Raw genomic sequence first — 21,641 nt, forward strand, 5'->3', positions numbered from 1 at the left:
CAAAATAGGGCATTCATCAGTGGCATGTTCAGTGGCAGTACAGATCCCACACTTTTTCACCTGAGCCGCCTTTCCCATAGCTAAGTTCTGCACAAGACTAGTCAGTCTATTCAAATTTTCTTCGATGTTAGAACTGCTTGCCTCATACGCCCTATTGGGACCTTCCTGAGATTTCCCAAACTGTTGAGAAGTTGCTGCAATTACTCTGATCAATTCCTTAGCCGCGGTTGGCGTTTTGTCGAGGAAACATCCCCCACTTGCTGCGTCCACCATTTTTCTTTCCATGCTAAGCATCCCTTCATAGAAATATTGGATTAAAGAATTTTCAGCTATCCCGTGTTGAGGGAAATTTTCACATAACTTCTTGAACCTCTCCCAATACTCATAAAGTGACTCCACATCCTTTTGCTTGATTCCACTGATTTCCATTCGAATTAATGCTGCTCGGGAGGTGGGAAATATTTGTCCAAGAAAGATTGTACCATCTGATTCCATGTAGTAATGGTTCCTGATGGCAAATTTAAAAGCCAATCCTTGGCTGCATCTTCTAATGAGAATGGGAATGCTCTCAACTTTACTTGTTCTTCCGTTACTCCTTGTGGTCTCATGCTTGAGCACACCACATGAAATTGCTTAAGATGCTTGTGAGGACTTTCACTTTCCATGCCGTGAAACTTGGGCAACAAATGGATCAACCCGGATTTCAGCTCAAACGACAAATCCAAGTTGGGATATGTGATGCAGAGGGGCTGATTATTGACTTCCTGTGCTTGAAGTTGTCTTAGAGTTCTGTCTGCCATTGTCTCTTCTTCGGACTGTTCACTTTCGTCACTGGAGATTTCTTCTTCTTCACTAGAACTCGAATTCCTGGCACTTTGTAATTTCTGCAACCTTACTTCTTTGCGAAACCTCCGAGCCAGTAATTCAATTTCTGATTCAAAAAGAAGTTGTTCTGAATTGTTAGACCTGGTCATAAAAGAAATCAAATCAGATTAGATTACTCCCCGGCAACGGCGCCAAAATTTGATGGGTGCCGAATCCACCAAAAATAATCCCAACTTTCCTAAACGAAAAATTTGTAATAGAGCAAGTAGAGGTCGAACCCAAGGGAATAATATTGACTTAAAACTTCTAACGACCTAACAAAATAATTAAATGGGGGTTGAAATTGCGAAACTTATTAAATTAAAGGTAGCAAGTAAAAGATATGGTAAAAACAAAACAGAGCTTGAATATGGTTTGTGAATAATATTTGGAAAAGTTCAGTTAAGGGGAATCCCAGGGTGCTTCATTCGTTAGCGATCATTGACAGATTAGGTTATATTCTCATGTTTTTACCGGGTCAGTTTGAATGTTCTTCCTTAATAATGAACTAATTAAGCACGACAAATAACTTGTTCCTAATCAACAAATAATCCTATCTCAGCGCCTAGGATTAAATTTACTGACAGCTTTAAAAAACTAGAAGAACCTGATCTTAGTTAATCGTCTCTCAGCGTCGGCGATTATAAACTAACTTATCTGTTCATTCGACTTAGATAAGCCTAACTTGATTCGTATTAATGTCACGTGGAATACGAATTCTGGTTTGTCAGATTTGGATCCGTTCTTCCAAACACGAACCTAGCTTGGTTCAAATAGTCAGTAGCTACTTAGTTCGGTTGTCCTAGGTAAAACTCTAATAAACCGAATCAGCCTTATGATTATTCAATCTAATAAACCATCCTGCAGTAACCATTCATGGAACAAATAATCAATTGAGAATAATACTCTGAACACAATGAACAAATAAACGACTTAATAAATGAGAACAGTGAAATACAACGATCTCACGATAACGGAGAAGAATCCCTTGAACTATCCCTTAACCGAAATTAAAAAGTTAGCTATCAATAGCCATGAAAAGTATGTGTAATTCTGCTGGAATAAAAAATGAAAATGTAAAACTCCACACTCGGGTTTGGAAAATCTGCCTTTCTTATGTCTCTTACGGCCCTCAAAATAGGGAACTCAATCCCTTTCAATTTGCTTCAGAATCTTCTTTCAAATTTGAAATTAATTGCCTCCTCATTTGTCTCCTACAATTTCGTGCTTCAGTTGAAATTCTTGTTCTCAAATTGTTCAATCCGGATCAGGAAAGCAATCCTACTCGAACCAGGAAACTGTCAGCCCGTAACTGCCTTAGTCTTGTGCAAGACTAACTTTGACTCAGACCAATATCTGCCCAATCAGCTCCGGATCACGACCCGACATCAGCTCGGCCCAAATTGAGCCCAATTTATCTCCTTTTAGTCGTCATTGGCCTGTAGAGATGGAAATACCAAAAACAAACAATAAAACCCGCAAAAATAACAAAACACGACAATTATAAAGCACAAAAGCGGGGTAGTTTATTGTTGAATTATGCACTTATCAGGGACATCCAACAGTCGCGCAAGGCATTCTGAGCAATCCCGCTCGACGAAATAGCCTTTTTGGGGTAAGATCGGCGAGCTGGCACTGCCAGTCCGTTGAGCAGGCCTTTAAGGGGCCAGCTCGGCGAGCTGGCTATGTCAGCTTGCCGAGCTAGCCCTCATGGGCCTGCTCGAGCGAGCTGGCCCTCAGGGGCCAGCTCGGGCGAGCTGGAGGCTAGCTCGTGACGAGCTGGCCTGCGCAAGGCCAGCTCGGCGAGCTGCCCTGCGGAAATCAGTCAAAAGACTGATTCTCGGCCCCACGAAGCCACGATCGACCCCACGACTTCCCACCTGCAAAAGGATACGAATAAGGTCAGAAAGAGGGCCCGAACCGCGTCTATAAATAGGAATTTCCAATTGTAAATTAGATATCTTTCATTCTTGTAAATTACCTTAGCTTTTCACCCTTGAAGAATTCTCTCCACCTTCTCCATCTCCTTCAACCTCCATTCAAGAAGCTCCGAAGCTCCATCCACCGAGAATTATTCAAGGTCCGTCCTTAAGACCTAGGAAGCCGGCTGCAGGGTAGACAGGTTCCCTGAAAGGGATTTTCGTATCACCTTTTATCTTATTATGTTTGTACCCTTTGATACAGTCTATGAATCCTAGGCTAATTGTATCACCGTGATAATATTTTTCGCCTTTAATAATACTTTAGCTCTTATTTTGTTTTATGATTTATTGTTTAATCTTTGTCTTACGCTTTATTCAATTGGTTTAACTCATTCAAAAGCCCCAAAATCTAGTAGGCACATATTGTGAGCTGAATCTGAACTAGTCAGAGCCTAGGAGATTGACGACCTCTTAGTTGATTAAGCCCAAATTGCTGAGCCTTAAACCTAGTTTCAGCCTTACAAGGGAATCACGCACTAGGGACTTCAAGAGGGTAAGTAGGGTTAATCTCCTTGAATACAAGTGACTTAGATTAGGTTTTTAATCTGTTGACCTAATAACCTAACTTCATTATTATCGTTCATACCATGTTCCTTCGGGTAATTGCATTAGTGAAAGATCACGTAGGAGTAGCTTAACTTAATTAGGAGTAGAATAACTTAATTAGGAGTAGAATAACTTAGTTGGAATTAGTATAACTTAGCTAGGAGTAGCATAATTCAACTAGGAGTAGATTAACTTAAACAAACCAACTCAAAACCAACACAGCCTAGATAACACCTGAGACCAAGTAGCTCGATATTTGTAGTAAATAAGTCCTGTTGATTCGATACCTGGACTTGTCCAGATTTTATTACTTGATAACGACGGGGTACACTTATCCCTTAGTGAGCCTTCTTAACGGAGGCGCATCAAGTTTTTGGCGCCGTTGCTGGGGAAAAGTAGATTAATTCTATAAATACCCGACAACCGCCAATAATCAAGTTTTTGGCGCCGTTGCCGGGGAAAAGTAGATTAATTCTATAAATACCCGACAACCGCAAATAATCAAGTTTTTGGCGCCGTTGTCGGGGATTTATTTCTTCTGCAATATCGAACCAAAGGTTGATTTGTTAGTTTAGGCATTCGTTTGTGAATATTCCTTGTTTATATCGTTTATACTTGTTTATATTTATTACTTGATATCATTTATACTTGTTCATATTTATACTTGTTTATATTTATACTTGTTTATACAAATACTTGTTGATATATTGTCATACAATCGTTTCATACGATCCGTAGTATTATACTTCTTATATACTTGTAAAATCTTTCTTTCAGCGATTATGGACAACAGAACTCCAAAACCGTCCATGACTGACCTCAACAAGAAAATGGATTCCCTTGTGGCCTCCTTTGGCCGTAACAACCAAACAAGGACAGCATTTTGTGCAAGATGTGGCCAGAATCACCCCGGTGAGGTATGCCATGTCAACCACCATGTACCTAGAGGTGAGAATGTAAGTTATTTGGGTAATCGTCAAAGGTATAACTCTGAACCCCCAACTTACGACTTCTATGATCGAGAGCACACACGATATCCGTCAGGGCCATACGTGGCACCCATGGATAACCTTCCATATCCCCCTTCTAATTCTGATTTTTAAGACAGGCAAACAGAGCGCTCAGAAGGAATAATGGCTCTCTTAAAGGAGATATCCGTCCGACTTGCAGCCAACAAGGAGGCGTGTAGAACCCTGAGCAACCAACTCACTGTGATCAGACAAGAGGAAAGGGAATGCCAAGAGGCGTTCCTCTCACGAGAGGAAATGGTTCAAGCCATCGCCTTGAGAAGTGGCAGGGAAGTGGACACACTCGTACCACCCCAATCACAAACACAACCGTCACCTCAGGTAAGTAAGGAACCGAAAGTGGTAAGCAACCCTGGTCCCGTGTCTGAAACTTCAGCTCCTGGAGTAGCTGTAGAAAAAATAGTTAGGCCTTATGCACCAAAATTACCATTTCCCCAGAAACATAAAAAGGCCAACTTAGATAAGAAATTTGCTAGATTTTCGGAAATCCTTAGTAGATTAGAAATCAATATTCCATTAATGGAAGCACTAGAGGAAATGCCAAACTATGCAAAATTTCTTAAAGACATGTTGTCGAAAAAAAAAGTTTGGGGAAAATGAGATAGTAGCCTTAACAGAACAATGTTCGACCATAATCACTCATAAATTTCCCCCCAAGCTTAAAGATCAAGGGAGCTTTACCATCCCGTGCAGGATTGGCAACATGCATATAGATAGGGCACTATGCGATTTAGGAGCAAGTATTAATCTAATGCCTTTATATATTTTCAGGAAATTGGGACTCGGAGAACCCAAACCAACAAATATGACATTACAGCTAGCGGACATGTCAATCGCACGACCTCGGGGCATAGTTGAAGATGCATTGGTAAAGGTGGATAAACTGATCTTCCCGGTCGATTCCGTGGTCCTCGACATGGAAGAAGATGACTCTGTCCCTATTCTCCTCGGGAGACCGTTCCTTGCAACTGGTAGGACACTGATAGATGTCCATGGAGGTAAACTGGTCTTAAGGGTGCAAGACGAAGAGGTAACATTTAATGTTTATGAATCTATGAAATTTCCCCAGGAGCATTCCAAAAGCTGTAATTTTGTAGATGCGCTAATAGACGAATGTGTTGAGGAAGTTAACCATAACATGAGAGAGGCCTCTTTAGAACTTGACTTAGGTAGTGAGGAATGTGAGAACTTAAATGAACCATTCGAAGACCTCCCACCTGAAAAATGTTATTGGGTAAAGGGTAGAAAAGAGGACCTTGATCGTGAGATCAAGCCTAAACCTAAAAGCTCACTGGAGGAACCTCCAGAACTGGAGCTCAAGCCCTTACCCAACAATTTAAAATATGTTTTTCTTCAGCCTCCCACAGATTTACCCGTTATTATCTCTTCTTTATTGACAGTTGAACAGGAAGTAAGATTGGTGGAAGTGCTGAAAAAACATAAAGGAGCCTTTGGATGGTCGATCCATGACATCAAATGTATCGAACCCAAAATCTACACACATAGGATTTTTCTTGAGGAAGAGATCAAGCCATCTGCTCAACCTCAACGCCGGCTCAATCCTAACATGAAAGAGGTGGTAAAAGCCGAGGTCAAAAAACTCCTCGATGCAGGTATCATCGTTCCAATTTCTGACAGCCAATGGGTAAGTCCGGTGCAATGTGTGCCCAAAAAGGGGGGAACAACGGTAATGGAAAATGAGAAAGGGGAATTAATCCCAACTAGAAAGGTTACGGGTTGGCGTGTATGTATTGACTATAGGAAATTGAATGAAGCCACCCATAAAGACCACTTTCCTTTACCATTTATCGATCAAATGTTGGAACGTTTGGCAGGGCACGAATTCTTTTGCACCTTAGACGGGTTGTCCGATTATATGGAAATTCATGTAGACCCTTTGGACCAAGAGAAAACCACATTCACTTGTCCCTATGGAACTTTTGCATATAGGCGAATGCCTTTCGGATTATGTAATGCTCCTGCCACATTCCAACGCTGCATGATGGCTATGTTTTCTGACATGGTTGAAGAGTTCCTAGAAATTTTTATGGATGATTTTAATGTTGTAGGACCTACTTTTGATCAATGTCTTGAAAACCTGGACCAAGTCTTAGAACGTTGTAAAGACAAGAACTTGGCACTCAATTGGGAAAAGTGATAGTTTATGGTCCAAAATTGTATAGTGCTAGGACACAAGGTGTCGGGAAAAGGGATTGAGGTCGATCCGGCAAAAATTGAAGTGATTGAAAAACTGCCTCCTCCTACCAATGTTAAATTAGTTAGGAGCTTTTTAGGACATGTCGGGTTTTATAGGTGATTCATAAAGGATTTCTCAAAAATCACTAAACCCCTCACTCAATTATTGCTAAAGGATGCTGATTTTAATTTTAATAAAGAATGTATGTCTGCTTTCAAATTGTTGAAAAAGAAATTAATTGAAGCACCTGTTATGGTAAGCCCGGATTGGTCCCTTCCCTTTGAATTAATGTGTGATGCCAGCGATCTAGCTGTAGGAGCCTGTCTTGGACAGAGGGTGGATAAACTTTTTCGCATAATCTTCTATGCTAGCAAAACCTTAAATGATGCACAACAGAATTATTCAATAACTGAAAAGGAATTGTTAGCTGTAGTTTTTGCCTTTGATAAATTTAGATCGTATTTGGTGCTCTCTAAGGTGATTATTTTTACTGACCATGCAGCTTTAAGATATTTGATGAGTAAGCAAGATGCAAAACCTAGGCTGATCCACTGGATTTTACTACTCCAGGAATTTGGCATCGAGATCAAAGATAAGAAAGGAGTGGAGAATGTGATAGCGGATCACCTATCCAGGTTAGAGTCAGATCAGCAACCCTTAGAACATGAGGCAATCAAGGAGGTATTTTCGGACGAAACATTATATTCGGTAAAAACTCTCCCCTGGTTTGTAGACATCGCGAACTACAAAGTCGGTAACATTCTTCCTCCTAATTTAGATACAAGCAAAAAACGTAAGTTTATGTTTGAGAACAAACAATATTTTTGGGAAGAACCGTATTTATTTCGATTTTGCACTGATGGCATGATTAGGAGATGTATACCTGAAGAGGAAGTAGATTCAGTGATTAATATGTGTCATTCTAGAGAACCAGGTGGCCACTTCGGGCCAGATAGGACAGTGGCAAAAATCCTCCAAAGTGGGTTTTGGTGGCCACAAATGCATAATGATGTTAGTAGCTATATTAAATATTGTGATGCATGTCAGAGAGTAGGGAATATCTCTAGGAGAAATGAGATGCTTCAACAAGGCATACTCGTATGTGAGCTATTTGATGTTTGGGGCATAGATTTTATGGGACCCTTCCCCATGTCGCACAACAACCAATACATTCTTGTAGCGGTTGACTATGTCTCCAAATGGGTAGAAGCTGAAGCTCTACCCACAAATGATGCTCGAGTGGTGCTGAGATTTCTGAAAAAGAATATTTTTACCAGATTCGGCACCCCTCGGACCATCATCAGTGATGGGGGATCCCATTTCCGCAATAGGCAATTTGACATGTTGCTCCAAAAGTATGGCGTAGCTCATAGGGTTACAACACCCTACCACCCTCAGACTAGTGGTCAGGTAGAAGTGTTAAATAGAGAGCTGAAACGTATTCTTAAGAAAACAGAGGGAATGCTAGAAAAGATTGTAGTCTTAAGCTGGATGATGCTCTTTGGGCATACCGGACAGCTTTCAAGACTCCCATAGGAATGTCCCCCTATCGTTTAGTTTTCGGGAAATCTTGTCATTTACCTGTTGAACTAGAACATAAGGCCTATTAGGCACTGAAATATTTAAATTTTGACCCTAAACTTTCAGGTGACCTACGGTTAACTCAGCTGCATGAACTGGATGAGCTCCGGTACAATTCCTACGAGAATGCCAAGCTATACAAAGAACGAACCAAAAGGGTGCATGATAGGAAAGTACAAAAGAAAACCTTCCTTTTAACCATAGGATCCGTTAATCGTTATTTCATATAAGGAGGGATAAGAAGATATACCTTTCGATGATCAATCTACCGTTGCAAACGAAGTGCCCACAACTTCAAAGGAGACGTAAACTGTTTACCAATCTGCCCCTATTCGAAACAGACCTTCCAGACCTCCGAACGACAATCCCTTCGGTGGAAACGTAGAAGAATATGTCTAGAAGCTACTGTCCAAAAATCGCAACGATCCGACAGTTCAATCTCCGGGAATCCTCGAAATAGTGAACTGACCTGATGTAGGCGAAGAAAAACGAATTTCTCCCTTTTGATTGTTTTTCTTCTTTCGTGAACACGGTGAGGTTAAATTAGAATCAACCCTTATGAGATGTAACCAAAATAGATTACCTCTAATTAACCAACACAAGATCAAGGAGAAAGAGGGATGAATTAGATTAATCAATCGATGGAATGCCGAATGAATTCTTGTCCACGAACTTGGGGATGGGAATTCTTTTCTCTCTCTAACTAAGCAATTTCGAAGGGGGGAGGAATTAGTGTGTCGAAATTCATTAGGGTAGGGGTATATATATTAGGTTGTATCTAAACCTAGTTAGATAGGAATAGGTCACTTAATAGGAATCCAATTCAGAATAGGATTTCTAATTATTATCTTACTATATGTCTAATATAATTAGGATAATAATAAGTAACCTAGTTAGATAATAATAGGAGCATATTAATCTAATTAAAACTCCTACTTTAATTATCTCTTAATTAATTTAATTCATAATCCTAATCAAATTAGGATTAGTGGAATAAATTAATTCCTTCCCTAATCATATATATATAAATTTCGACCCTATGTGGGCCTTACTGGGCTCAATTGGGCTTCCATCTATTAATCAGATCCATCTCTCTTTTGTTTCCAAGTCTTATGTGTGATCCATTAGGTCCTTACTACTTCTGGCCGTATGCAACTATTAAATTAATTTCTTCAAGAATTATATTTAATCCTTGCATAACGGAATGATGAACAGAGCATGTTATCGGCATGTCCGTAATCATTCCCCCAGAGTCCGTTAAGAAGACAGGTTGATTCTGCCATTAACCCTTCCGTATTAGTTACGGTATAATACGATCCTTTATCAACTACATCCTTGAACTGAATCTTATGACTATGGGTAATGTCAAGTCACATATAGTGAGACGTTCATTTTACTTGTTATTGGCCGAGTCAACTCAAAAGATAGGTTAAGTGAAATCTGAATTTCTACTCTTAAGCTATCACATTGCAAGGTTTTAGACTCGAGTCTTCCACAAGCGATCCTTGGATGTATCTCCCATTCATCGGGAGTGATAAATGCTCAATCCAATGTATAACTACCCTGACATTACCTCCTGTGACACCCAACCTTTGCAGTTCACACCCCAGAGTCATCTCTGTTAAGGATCGTGGGACCACGCGATCAAAGTCTCACATTCAGTAATTCAGGATGACCAATTAACATTCCTTTGAGTCTGAGGATTAGTTATACCTATTAATACCAATGAGATGAACATGTGACAAGGATGAATCTATCCATCCTGTTATCTCAAGTCGGATCCCCAATCCTAATGAACAACGTTTCACCGGATCTATGTAACTGTCCAGATATCTATATATGTGAAGCTTGTGAGATCAGCTTTCTGTCGGACAGAAGACATTGTTACATACAAGTCTCAACTGTGATATATCAATCCTAAATATATCACTTGACTTGGGGTGGTTTTAAGTTTATTAGTTTATTATAAAGTTTTGTCTCACTTCATGCTTGTATGAACACTTTATAATCACTTTAAACAAACTTACGGATTTCCTTTTATTAGACTTTATTTAGTGCTTAAAAGGGATTGCCTTTATATAGTTATAAAACATATATCTCATTAAAACAAATGATATAAAGAACAATTCATTTACAATAAGTTTGTATCCTGCAACAATTGACTATAGGACACAAAACCCCAACATACTCCCACTTGGACTAAAGCCAATTGTTTCTAAAACTTATCCCAGTAGAAGTTAAATGACGATCATGTACTTTCTGGGTTAAAGGCTTTGTCAACGGATCTGCAACGTTGTCCTCTGTAGGTACTCTTTCTATTCTCACATCTCCTCTAGCCACAATCTCTCTAATGATGTGGTATCGCTTTAGGTAGTGTTTGGATGCATTATGAGACCGTGGTTCCTTTGCTTGCGCAATGGCTCCATTGTTATCACAGTACAGAGTAATGGAATTGACAATGTCAGGCACCACTCCTAGTTCTGTAATGAACTTTCTAATCCAAACCGTTTCCTTTGCCGCTTCCGCAGCAGCGATGTACTCTGACTCGGTCGTAGAGAAAGCCACGATTCCCTGCTTGGAACTCTTCCAACTGACCGCGCCCCCATTCAAGATAAACAGGTATCCTGATTGGGATTTAAAATCATTCTCATCTGTGAGATGACTAGCGTCTGAAAATCCTTCAATTTTTAGATCTCCTTCTCCGTACACTAGGAACATATCTTTAGTCCTTCTCAAGTACTTAAGAATGTTCTTGACGGCAATCCAATGCTCGTCTCCCGGATTCCCTTGGTAACGACTCGTTACTGATAACGCGAACGCTACGTCAGGTCTAGTGCATAGCATAGCATATATAATCGAACCGATCGCGCTGGCATACGGGACTACAACCATGCGTCGTTTGTCATCATCAGTTTTAGGACATTGATGATTGTTTAACTTCACTCCATGCACCATGGGTAAGTTACCTCGTTTCGATTCAAGCATGCTAAACCGATTTAGCACCTTTTCAATGTATGTAGCCTATGAAAGACCAAGCAGTCTACGCGATCTATCTCTATAGATCTTTATACCAAGTATATAGGCTGCTTCACCAAGGTCTTTCATTGAGAAGTTACCGGATAACCAAACTTTCACCGATTGTAATAGAGCAATGTCATTTCCCATTAACAGTATATCGTCCACATATAGTATGAGAAATGCTATAGAGCTCCCACTTGCTTTCTTGTAAATGCAAGCTTCCTCGCAATTTTGTTTGAAACCAAATTGTTTTATGGTTTCGTCAAAACGCTTATTCCAGCTTCTAGATGCTTGCTTGAGTCCATAAATGAATCTCTAAAGTTTGCAAACTTTATTTGCATCATTTGATATGAAACCTTCAGGTTGCATCATGTATACATCCTCAAGCAGGTTTCCGTTTAGGAAAGCTGTTTTCACATCCATTTGCCAAATCTCATAATCAAAATGAGTGGCAATTGCAAGCATGATTCTGATTGATTTGGACATAGAAACGGGAGAGAAGGTTTCATCATAATCAACGCCTTGTTTTTGACGATATCCTTTCGCTACCAACCTAGCTTTGTAGGTGCTAACCTTTCCATCCATGTCAGTCTTCCTTTTGAAGATCCACCTGCACCCAATGGGTTTTATCCCCTCGGGTGGATCAACCAAAGTCCACACTTGGTTAGTATACATGGAATCCATTTCAGAATCCATGGCCTCAAGCCATGCTTTAGAATCTGGACTAGTAAGAGCCTCTTCGTAGTTTTCGGGTTCGTCGTCTAACACGGGAACCTCGTCATCATCTCCCACTAAAAAACCATATCTAACTGGGAGTTCACGAACTTTTCGTGATCTACGAATAGGTGCCACTGGAGTCTCATCTAATGGGACTTCTTCGGGTACTTCAACCGCTTCCGTTGTTTCAGCCGGCGTCTCTTCCTCTTGAACTTCGTCGAGTTCAATCACGCTTCCCTTTTGTGTTTCTTCGAGAAACTCTTTCTCTAAGAAGGTTGCGTATCTGGATACTATTACTTTCTGATCATCTGGATGATAGAAGTAATACCCTACGGTCTCTTTGGGATATCCAATGAAGAAATATTTATCAGATTTAGAATCTAATTTGTCGGACGCAATGCGTTTGACATATGCCGAACAACCCCATACTCTCATAAATGAGAACACAGGTTTCCTACCAATGAACAATTCATACGGTATGGAACTAGCGGATTTAGTTGGTACTCGATTTAGGGTGAAGAGGGCAGTTTCTAAGGCATAGCCCCAGAACATCTTTGGAAGTAAGACAATGCTCATCATGGACCGTACCATATCTAATAGGGTACGGTTTCTCCTCTCGGATACACCATTGTGTTGTGGTGTATAGGGAGGTGTCCATTGCGAGCATATCCCACATTCAGTTAGATAATTCAGAAAATTATCAGAAAGATATTCGCCACCTCGATCGGATCGAAGCGTCTTTATTTTCTTTCCTAATTGATTTTCTACTTCATTCTTGAAGCATTTGAACTTGTCAAAGGCTTCTGATTTGTGCCTCATCAAGTAGATATAACCATAGCGAGTATGGTCATCTATGAAGCTAATGAGGTATCTGAATCCTCCTCTTGCTTGGACTGACATAGGACCACATACATCTGAATGAATGAGTCCTAGAGTGTCTGATACACGCTCACCTTTATTGCTAAAGGGTGTCTTTGTCATTTTACCTTTTAAACATGATTCGCATGTTTCCAATGATTCAGAATCGATTGGATCTATAAGCCCATCTGAATGTAGCTTTAGCATGCGTCTCTTGTTTATATGGCCTAAACGACAATGCCACAAGTAAGTTGAATTATCTAGCTTATGTCTTTTGGTATCAATTGCAAAAACATGAGTTTTAACACATAAATCCCATTTTGTGATATTCCTGAAAAAATAGAAAATCCCATCTCTATAAAAATCACAATGTTTGTTCTTTATCGAAATATAGAACATACCAGATGTTTGGAGTACCGGCTTTTCCTTTCTGGAGGGTAGCTCGGTACAAAGAACAATTTCTCTTCCAATGCCCCATGTCACCACAATAGTGGTACTTTCTTTTAGGCTTCTTAACTTCCTTTCCCTTGGACACATCTTTCTTACCTTTCTTGGGATGTTTAGAATTGGGAAATTTCCCTTTTCTTTTCTATGATCCCTCTATGACAATAGCCGGTATTGCCTTGTCTTTCTGAATATTGGGCTCAACTAACTTGAGCATATTTGCAAGCTCTTCAAGAGAGGTTTGCAAGTCATTCATCTGATAGTTCATGATGAACTATGAATAACTCTTTGGGAGGGATTGAAGAATTAAGTCTACACTTAGTTCGTTATCCATCGCGAATCCAATACTAGAAAGTTTGGTAATATAGCCAATCATCTTGACATAATGTGTCATGATTGATGTGCCCTCTTGCATCCTGCAACGATATAACCATTTGGATATCTCGTAGTGTTTGCACCTGGTTTGTTTCCCAAACAATTCCTTTAGGCGCATGATGATGGAACAGGCATAGTTGCCTTTGTAATTCCGATGTCATCGATGCAAGTATGATGCATCCGGCATGATCGCCATCAGCCTTGTGCTTCTTGTAAGAATCGATTTCCTCGATTTGGAGCATCATAATTAGGGATAGGGGGTATCGATGTATCAAATACATACCCTATTTTATCGAACTTCAAAACAATTTTGAGGTTGCGACACCAGTCGGTGAAGTTTAAACTATTCAACTTGTTATCGGTAAATGTGTTTTGCAGATTGGTGTTAGTTATGATTTTAAGAGTGTTTCATTAAACTGAGAGTGAGAAAGAGTAAACGTATGTTATTCATTTGCTTTAAAGTATAACAATCTAAAATTATAGGCCTTTTAATTTATTTCAGATTGCTCCCACTATTTTGCCAAATTAATAACCCTCCATATTAATTCGAAGAATTTCACAAATTCTTTAGTGAGCTAGGATCCTAACTCCTGAGATTTCGCCTTAACTTTAGCCAACAAACTAGTCTCATTCATTAGGTAGATTCATTCAATCAATCACATCTCGAATGTGACTCCTAGGTTATTGGGTTACTAACCACATTAGTAACTAATATGTCATTCATATTAATCCCAACCATTTTGCCCATTAGTGTATGAACAACATGACTTTTGCCAACCAATTGTCATACTCTAATTTAAGTATTACCCCATATTCATGAAATAACTATTTTCGATAATCCAGGTGTTACCATAAGACCCCGAGCTTGACTTTTGCCAACAACCCAAAGGCCCCCAGTACTGCCGGCTGAATTATAATATTAGGGAGGGGCAACCGATTTTAATAACTTATTTATTTACTTAACTTTTTAATGAGGGATTTTTATTTAAGTCTCATAATCTAACGTAGTCTTGATTTGCTTTAGCATACATCAGACATACATTCACACATACATTGGCGTTATGGACATATCATCTAAATTATTCCGTCGAGCCAGAGACGGAATAAAAAGGGCAAACCTAAGGAAATACTAACTATTACATATTTCTCTTTAGGTCCTCCGTCTTCTCCATGGCGTCTTGAAATTACATATTAATTTCTATACTACTAAAAGAAAACTTCAATTGAATTGAAGGGAATCAGATGAGAGGAGAAATTACAATAGATAGTAGAAAGGCAGGACGCGCATGCCCTATTTCAAAAATACCAAAAGACTAAAAGAGGGTCCAAATATGTCCATAACTCCAAACATGCAAAGACTCAATTAAATAAATTTAATTGGTTGATTACATAACTGTCTTATGTAATATTTAGGTTAATCACATTAACTTATCAAATTAACTTTCATCCAATTTTACTTCTAATCGTTTTATATCTTTATATTAATTCTTAGATTAATATAACCATACAAAACGTTGATTATGCATGTCCCAATTATTTTGATTTCAATTCATTTAACGCTTTGATTTACAACTTGGTAAAAACAAACTTTTAAACGAATTTTCATTCGATAATCAAAACAGAAAACTATTAATTTCCGAAACATGTATATATATTTTATATTCAAAACTAATTTTAAACACATATATATCAGTTTTTCAAAACGGTTGAAAAACGATTTTCAGAAATAGAAAAAACTACAATAGATTTCCGTTTTATCTTTAGAATCAATAAAACTAATTTTATTAATCTAACCATAAAACTAATTAGGAACATAAGCATAATCAGTTTTAATTAACAATTAATCAAAACTTTATTTATCTTTAGAATTAATCAATCAATACTATTTGTCAATTAAACCTAACCATAAATATTTATTCAATCTTATTGAAAACTTCTATATTTTCATATATGAAATAACGGATTTAACGATGGCTCTGATACCACTATTGGAAATAGGGCTAAGGTATAGCAGCGGAAATATAAAAAATTTTTAGCCTACTTCCTTTTAACCATAGGATCCGTTAATCGTTATTTCATATAAGGAGGGATAAGAAGATATACCTTTCGATGATCAATCTACCGTTGCAAACGAAGTACCCACAACTTCAAAGGAGACGTAAACTGTTTACCAATCTGCCCCTATTCGAAACAGACCTTCCAGACCTCCGAACGACAATCCCTTCGATGGAAACGTAGAAGAATATGTCTAGAAGCTACTGTCCAAAAATCGCAACGATCCGACAGTTCAATCTCCGGGAATCCTCGAAATAGTGAACTGACCTGATGTAGGCGAAGAAAAACGAATTTCTCCCTTTTGATTGTTTTTCTTCTTTCGTGAACACGGTGAGGTTAAATTAGAATCAACCCTTATGAGATGTAACCAAAATAGATTACCTCTAATTAACCAACACAAGATCAAGGAGAAAGAGGGATGAATTAGATTAATCAATCGATGGAATGCCGAATGAATTCTTGTCCACGAACTTGGGGATGGGAATTCTTTTCTCTCTCTAACTAAGCAATTTCGAAGGGGGGAGGAATTAGTGTGTCGAAATTCATTAGGGTAGGGGTATATATATTAGGTTGTATCTAAACCTAGTTAGATAGGAATAGGTCACTTAATAGGAATCCAATTCAGAATAGGATTTCTAATTATTATCTTACTATATGTCTAATATAATTAGGATAATAATAAGTAACCTAGTTAGATAATAATAGGAGCATATTAATCTAATTAAAACTCCTACTTTAATTATCTCTTGATTAATTTAATTCATAATCCTAATCAAATTAGGATTAGTGGAATAAATTAATTCCTTCCCTAATCATATATATATAAATTTCGACCCTATGTGGGCCTTACTGGGCTCAATTGGGCTTCCATCTATTAATCAGATCCATCTCTCTTTTGTTTCCAAGTCTTATGTGTGATCCATTAGGTCCTTACTACTTCTGGCCGTATGCAACTATTAAATTAATTTCTTCAAGAATTATATTTAATCCTTGCATAACGGAATGATGAACAGAGCATGTTATCGGCATGTCCGTAATCATTCCCCCAGAGTCCGTTAAGAAGACAGGTTGATTCTGCCGTTAACCCTTCCGTATTAGTTACGGTATAATACGATCCTTTATCAACTACATCCTTGAACTGAATCTTATGACTATGGGTAATGTCAAGTCACATATAGTGAGACGTTCATTTTACTTGTTATTGGCCGAGTCAACTCAAAAGATAGGTTAAGTGAAATCCGAATATCTACTCTTAAGCTATCACCTTGCAAGGGTTTAGACTCGAGTCTTCCACAAGCGATCCTTGGATGTATCTCCCATTCATCGGGAGTGATAAATGCTCAATCCAATGTATAACTACCCTGACATTACCTCCTGTGACACCCAACCTTTGCAGTTCACACCTCAGAGTCATCTCTGTTAAGGATCGTGGGACCACGCGATCAAAGTCTCACATTCAGTAATTCAGGATGACCAATTAACATTCCTTTGAGTCTGAGGATTAGTTATACCTATTAATACCAATGAGATGAACAGGTGACAAGGATGAATCTACCCATCCTGTTATCTCAAGTCGGATCCCCAATCCTAATGAACAACGTTTCACCGGATCTATGTAACTGTCCAGATATCTATATATGTGAAGCTTGTGAGATCAGTTTTCTGTCGGACAGAAGACATTGTTACATACAAGTCTCAACTGTGATATATCAATCCTAAATATATCACTTGACTTGGGGTGGTTTTAAGTTTATTAGTTTATTATAAAGTTTTGTCTCACTTCATGCTTGTATGAACACTTTATAATCACTTTAAACAAACTTACGGATTTCCTTTTATTAGACTTTATTTAGTGCTTAAAAGGGATTGCCTTTATATAGTTATAAAACATATATCTCATTAAAACAAATGATATAAAGAACAATTCATTTACAATAAGTTTGTATCCTGCAACAATTGACTATAGGACACAAAACTCCAACAGCACCGCCTCAAGCTTTATCTTGGCAAGGATAATTCGGACGTACAAGTTCTACGCCTGCAGACAACTACAGAATGGGGGACCGATCAGTAAGTTGTCTTCTCCACCCTAACTTTTTACACTTGTGCTTGATGGTTTTAGATGCAATGTTGGAACTTATTGCATATTTTAAGTGTGAGGAGGAGGGGTAGACAAACTTACAAAAATTTGTATAATTTTTAAATTTTTGTTGCGTCGTGTCTAGTTTAGTTTAAACATTTTCGGGTTTTATTTATGTTTTTTCATGTTTAGGACCTAAAACCGTGAACATCCTTCGAATCTAAACTTCGTTATTTGTCCTTGAGGGCGGAGAACCGAATCTAAGATTGCATGACAACTAGTTTAGGTGTAGGACACAATCCCTTTATCTGTAAAAGCATGAGCTAAAGTTTGCATTTAGACCCTACTTTTGAAGAAATGCTAAAATCATTACTCAGGTAGATAACTTAAGAATTGAAGGCATGTGATATTAAACTTGAGTTTGGGGAGAACTAGTAAGCACAAATTTGAAACCCAAGAACTGTGAGTTGAATTTGAGCCCAAGAGCGAACATCAAAAAGCTCTTTTTCTTGACATTTTTGTGTGAATGCTTTGACTTGTGGAAAGATTGCAGATTTTGCACCTAATACTGAGTTGAACCTGCATGCGATGATTTGAGATGTTAAACGATGAATCAGCCTCATTAGAATTAACCTTTTCTTTACCTTATTTTCTCTTTTTCATCTACTCTAGGAAGCCCTTTTGAGCCTGTATTTTTATAGTTTGTAGATTTTTCTTTCGTTCTAACCCAATTTTTGCAAACCATCACTTGGTTTGTTGCTTAACCCAAGTTTTTGCAAAGCTCGTACTGAGCCTTTGTTTTCTTCTAGCGCTTTATCTTTGTTTATGGCACCATAGTAGCAAGCCAAAAGGCTAAGAAGTGAATGAGCATTACTATCCAAAAAGAAAAAAGAAAAAAAGAAAGAAAGAAAAAGAAAAACAGAAAAGAAAAACAGAAAAGAAAAAGAAAAGAGACGAACAAAAGAAGGAGAACCCTATCTCCCAGTTTTTAAAATTAGAACGTCTCAGAAAAAAAAATTGTGAATAAAAAGCTCAATCACTTCGCAATTTGCTAAAGCCATTTTTTAACTTTGTGTTTCTAGTGCTAGAACTCCTAACCTTTATTGTACCTTTAACCCTCTAACCACATTACAACCCCAATTCAAGGATGTTTTTGATATCATCGGAGTCATATAGCATAGTAGAGGAACTCGGATGAACGTGAAAAATCAACGTAATCCTAAGCCAGAACATAAGCCGAGAGTAAACACTTTAGCCACCAAAATTGTGTGAATTGAGTGAACTACCTATGGTGAGGTGTTTTACTTAGCTATCCCCTTAAGCTTGTTTAATTGAACATGTGTCCTTTTTCGTAAACATATGACATGTGATAATTGAAATGGGGCTTTTGGATATCGTGTCTCTACTTTGTATTTCCGAATGCATGTAATTACAGATGCTTGAAATTGTGTCAAGCACCTAGTCAAACCAGGAGGTTTTTCTAGCTTGCTTGTGATTGCGGGTTTACTTTTTTAGTTTACTTGGGGACAAGTAAAGTTTTAAGTGCGAGGAGGTTTGATAGGGGTCAAAAAAACCCTATCTTTGGGTACGATTTTAGGACGGTTTTTAGCGCTTTTTCATGAATAAGCGAGCAATTCTCGCATTTTTATGCTTTTGTGTGTGTTAGTTAGGAATTGGAAATGTTTTATTTACTTTTCGTTGTTTAGGCTCATTTTCTGGTTATTTTAGGCAAATATGGCCAAAATAGCATGTACGTTAAATTTCCATTACCTTTATAGCTAATTGATCCGCCAAAAGTCACACCAAACGGAGTGTTTACTCAAAATAAGCGATTGGCGGGTCAATCTAGCCTGGGGACTAATGCTATTTGGAGTTTCCGTGCATGTGCAGGCTAAAACAGGAACGAGTTCGGGTGAAAGTTGCGTTCTGGGACATCCAACAGTCGCGCAAGGTGTTTTGGGCAATCCCGCTCGTCGAAATGGCCTTTTTGGGGCAAGATCGACGAGCTGGCACTGACAGCCCGTCGAGCAGGCCTTTAAGGGGCCAGCTCGGGCGAGCTAGAGGCTAGCTCGCGACGAGCTGGCCTGCGCAAGGCCAACTCGGCGAGCTGCGCTGCGGAATCAGTCAAAAGACTGATTCTCGGCCCCACGAAGCCACGATCGACCCCACGACTTCCCACCTGCAAAAGGATACGAATTAGGTCAGAAAGAGGGCCCGAACCGCGTCTATAAATAGGAATTTCCAATTGTAAATTAGATATCTTTCATTCTTGTAAATTACCTTAGCTTTTCACCCTTGAAGAATTCTCTCCACCTTCTCCATCTCCTTCAACCTCCATTGAAGAAGCTCCGAAGCTCCATCCACCGAGAATTATTCAAGGTCCGTCCTTAAGACCTAGGAAGCCGGCTACAGGGTAGACAGGTTCCCTGAAAGGGATTTTCGTATCACCTTTTATCTTACTATGTTCTTACCCTTTGATACAGTCTATGAATCCTAGGCTAATTGTATCACCGTGACAATATTTTTCGCCTTTAATAATACTTTAGCTCTTATTTTGTTCTATGATTTATTGTTTAATCTTTGTCTTACGCTTTATTCAATTGGTTTAACTTATTCAAAATCCCCAAAATCTAGTAGGCACATATTGTGAGCTGAATCTGACCTAGTCAGAGCCTAGGAGATTGACGACCTCTTAGTTGATTAAGCCCAAATTGATGAGCCTTAGACTTAGTTTCGGCCTTACAAGGGAATCACGCACTAGGGACTTCAGGAGGGTAAGTAGGGTTAATCGCCTTGAATACAAGTGACTTAGATTAGGTTTTTAATCTGTTGACCTAATAACCTAACTTCATTATTATCGTTCATACCATGTTCCTTCGGGTAATTGCATTAGTGAAAGATCACGTAGGAGTAGCTTAACTTAATTAGGAGTAGAATAACTTAATTAGGAGTAGAATAACTTAGTTAGAATTAGTATAACTTAGCTAGGAGTAGCATAATTCAACTAGGAGTAGATTAACTTAAACAAACCAACTCAAAACCCACACAGCCTAAATAACACCTGAGACCAAGTAGCTCGATACTTGTAGTAAATAAGTCCTGTGGATTCGATACCTGGACTTGTCCAGATTTTATTACTTGATAACGACGGGGTACACTTATCCCTTAGTGAGCCTTCTTAACGGAGGCGCATCAGCAATCCACCTAGGTGAATTTGACGTTCGCTATGAAGGGAGATCCGCCTTGAAAAGTCAAGTCTTGGCAGACTTTGTAAATGAATTCACTAAAGAGGGCCTTAATCCTTCCAAGCCAAAATTGGAAGAATGGACGATGTACACCGATGGGGCTTCTTCAACAGAAGGTGCAGGAATAGGCGTGGTGATAAAGGGACCTCATTACATCAAATTACATTATGCTGCGAAGTTAGAGTTTCCCACGACAAATAATGCTTCAGAATATGAGGCCTTGATATTGGGGCTACGCCTGTTGAGGGACATTACACCGGAGCGGGTTGTGATCTATAGCGACTCCAAGCTAATGGTCAAACAGGTAATAAAAAACTTTGATGTGAAAGATGAGACTCTGGTCAAATATGTAGAGGACGCCAAAAAGCTATTGAACCACTTAGAAATTAAAGAAACAAAATGGGAGTTAGTCCATGTGCTTCAAGGATCAAACACAGAAGTAGACCACCTAGCTAAACTGGCTTCAAGCAAAGATCAGTGGACGGATCTACAATGCCCATTCGAGGTGAAAACTAGACCGACATTCGCCCCAGAAGTCGTAGCTCTTCTTACATCCGCCGTTGGAGATTGGAGATCGCCGATCCAACAGTATCTCACAGACGGAACTTTGCCTCAAGACAAAGAAGAAGCTAGGCGAACGGTAAGAAAAGC

The sequence above is a fragment of the Euphorbia lathyris genome, chromosome 8, assembly GCF_963576675.1.
Source record: "Euphorbia lathyris chromosome 8, ddEupLath1.1, whole genome shotgun sequence".
NCBI lineage: Eukaryota > Viridiplantae > Streptophyta > Magnoliopsida > Malpighiales > Euphorbiaceae > Euphorbia > Euphorbia lathyris.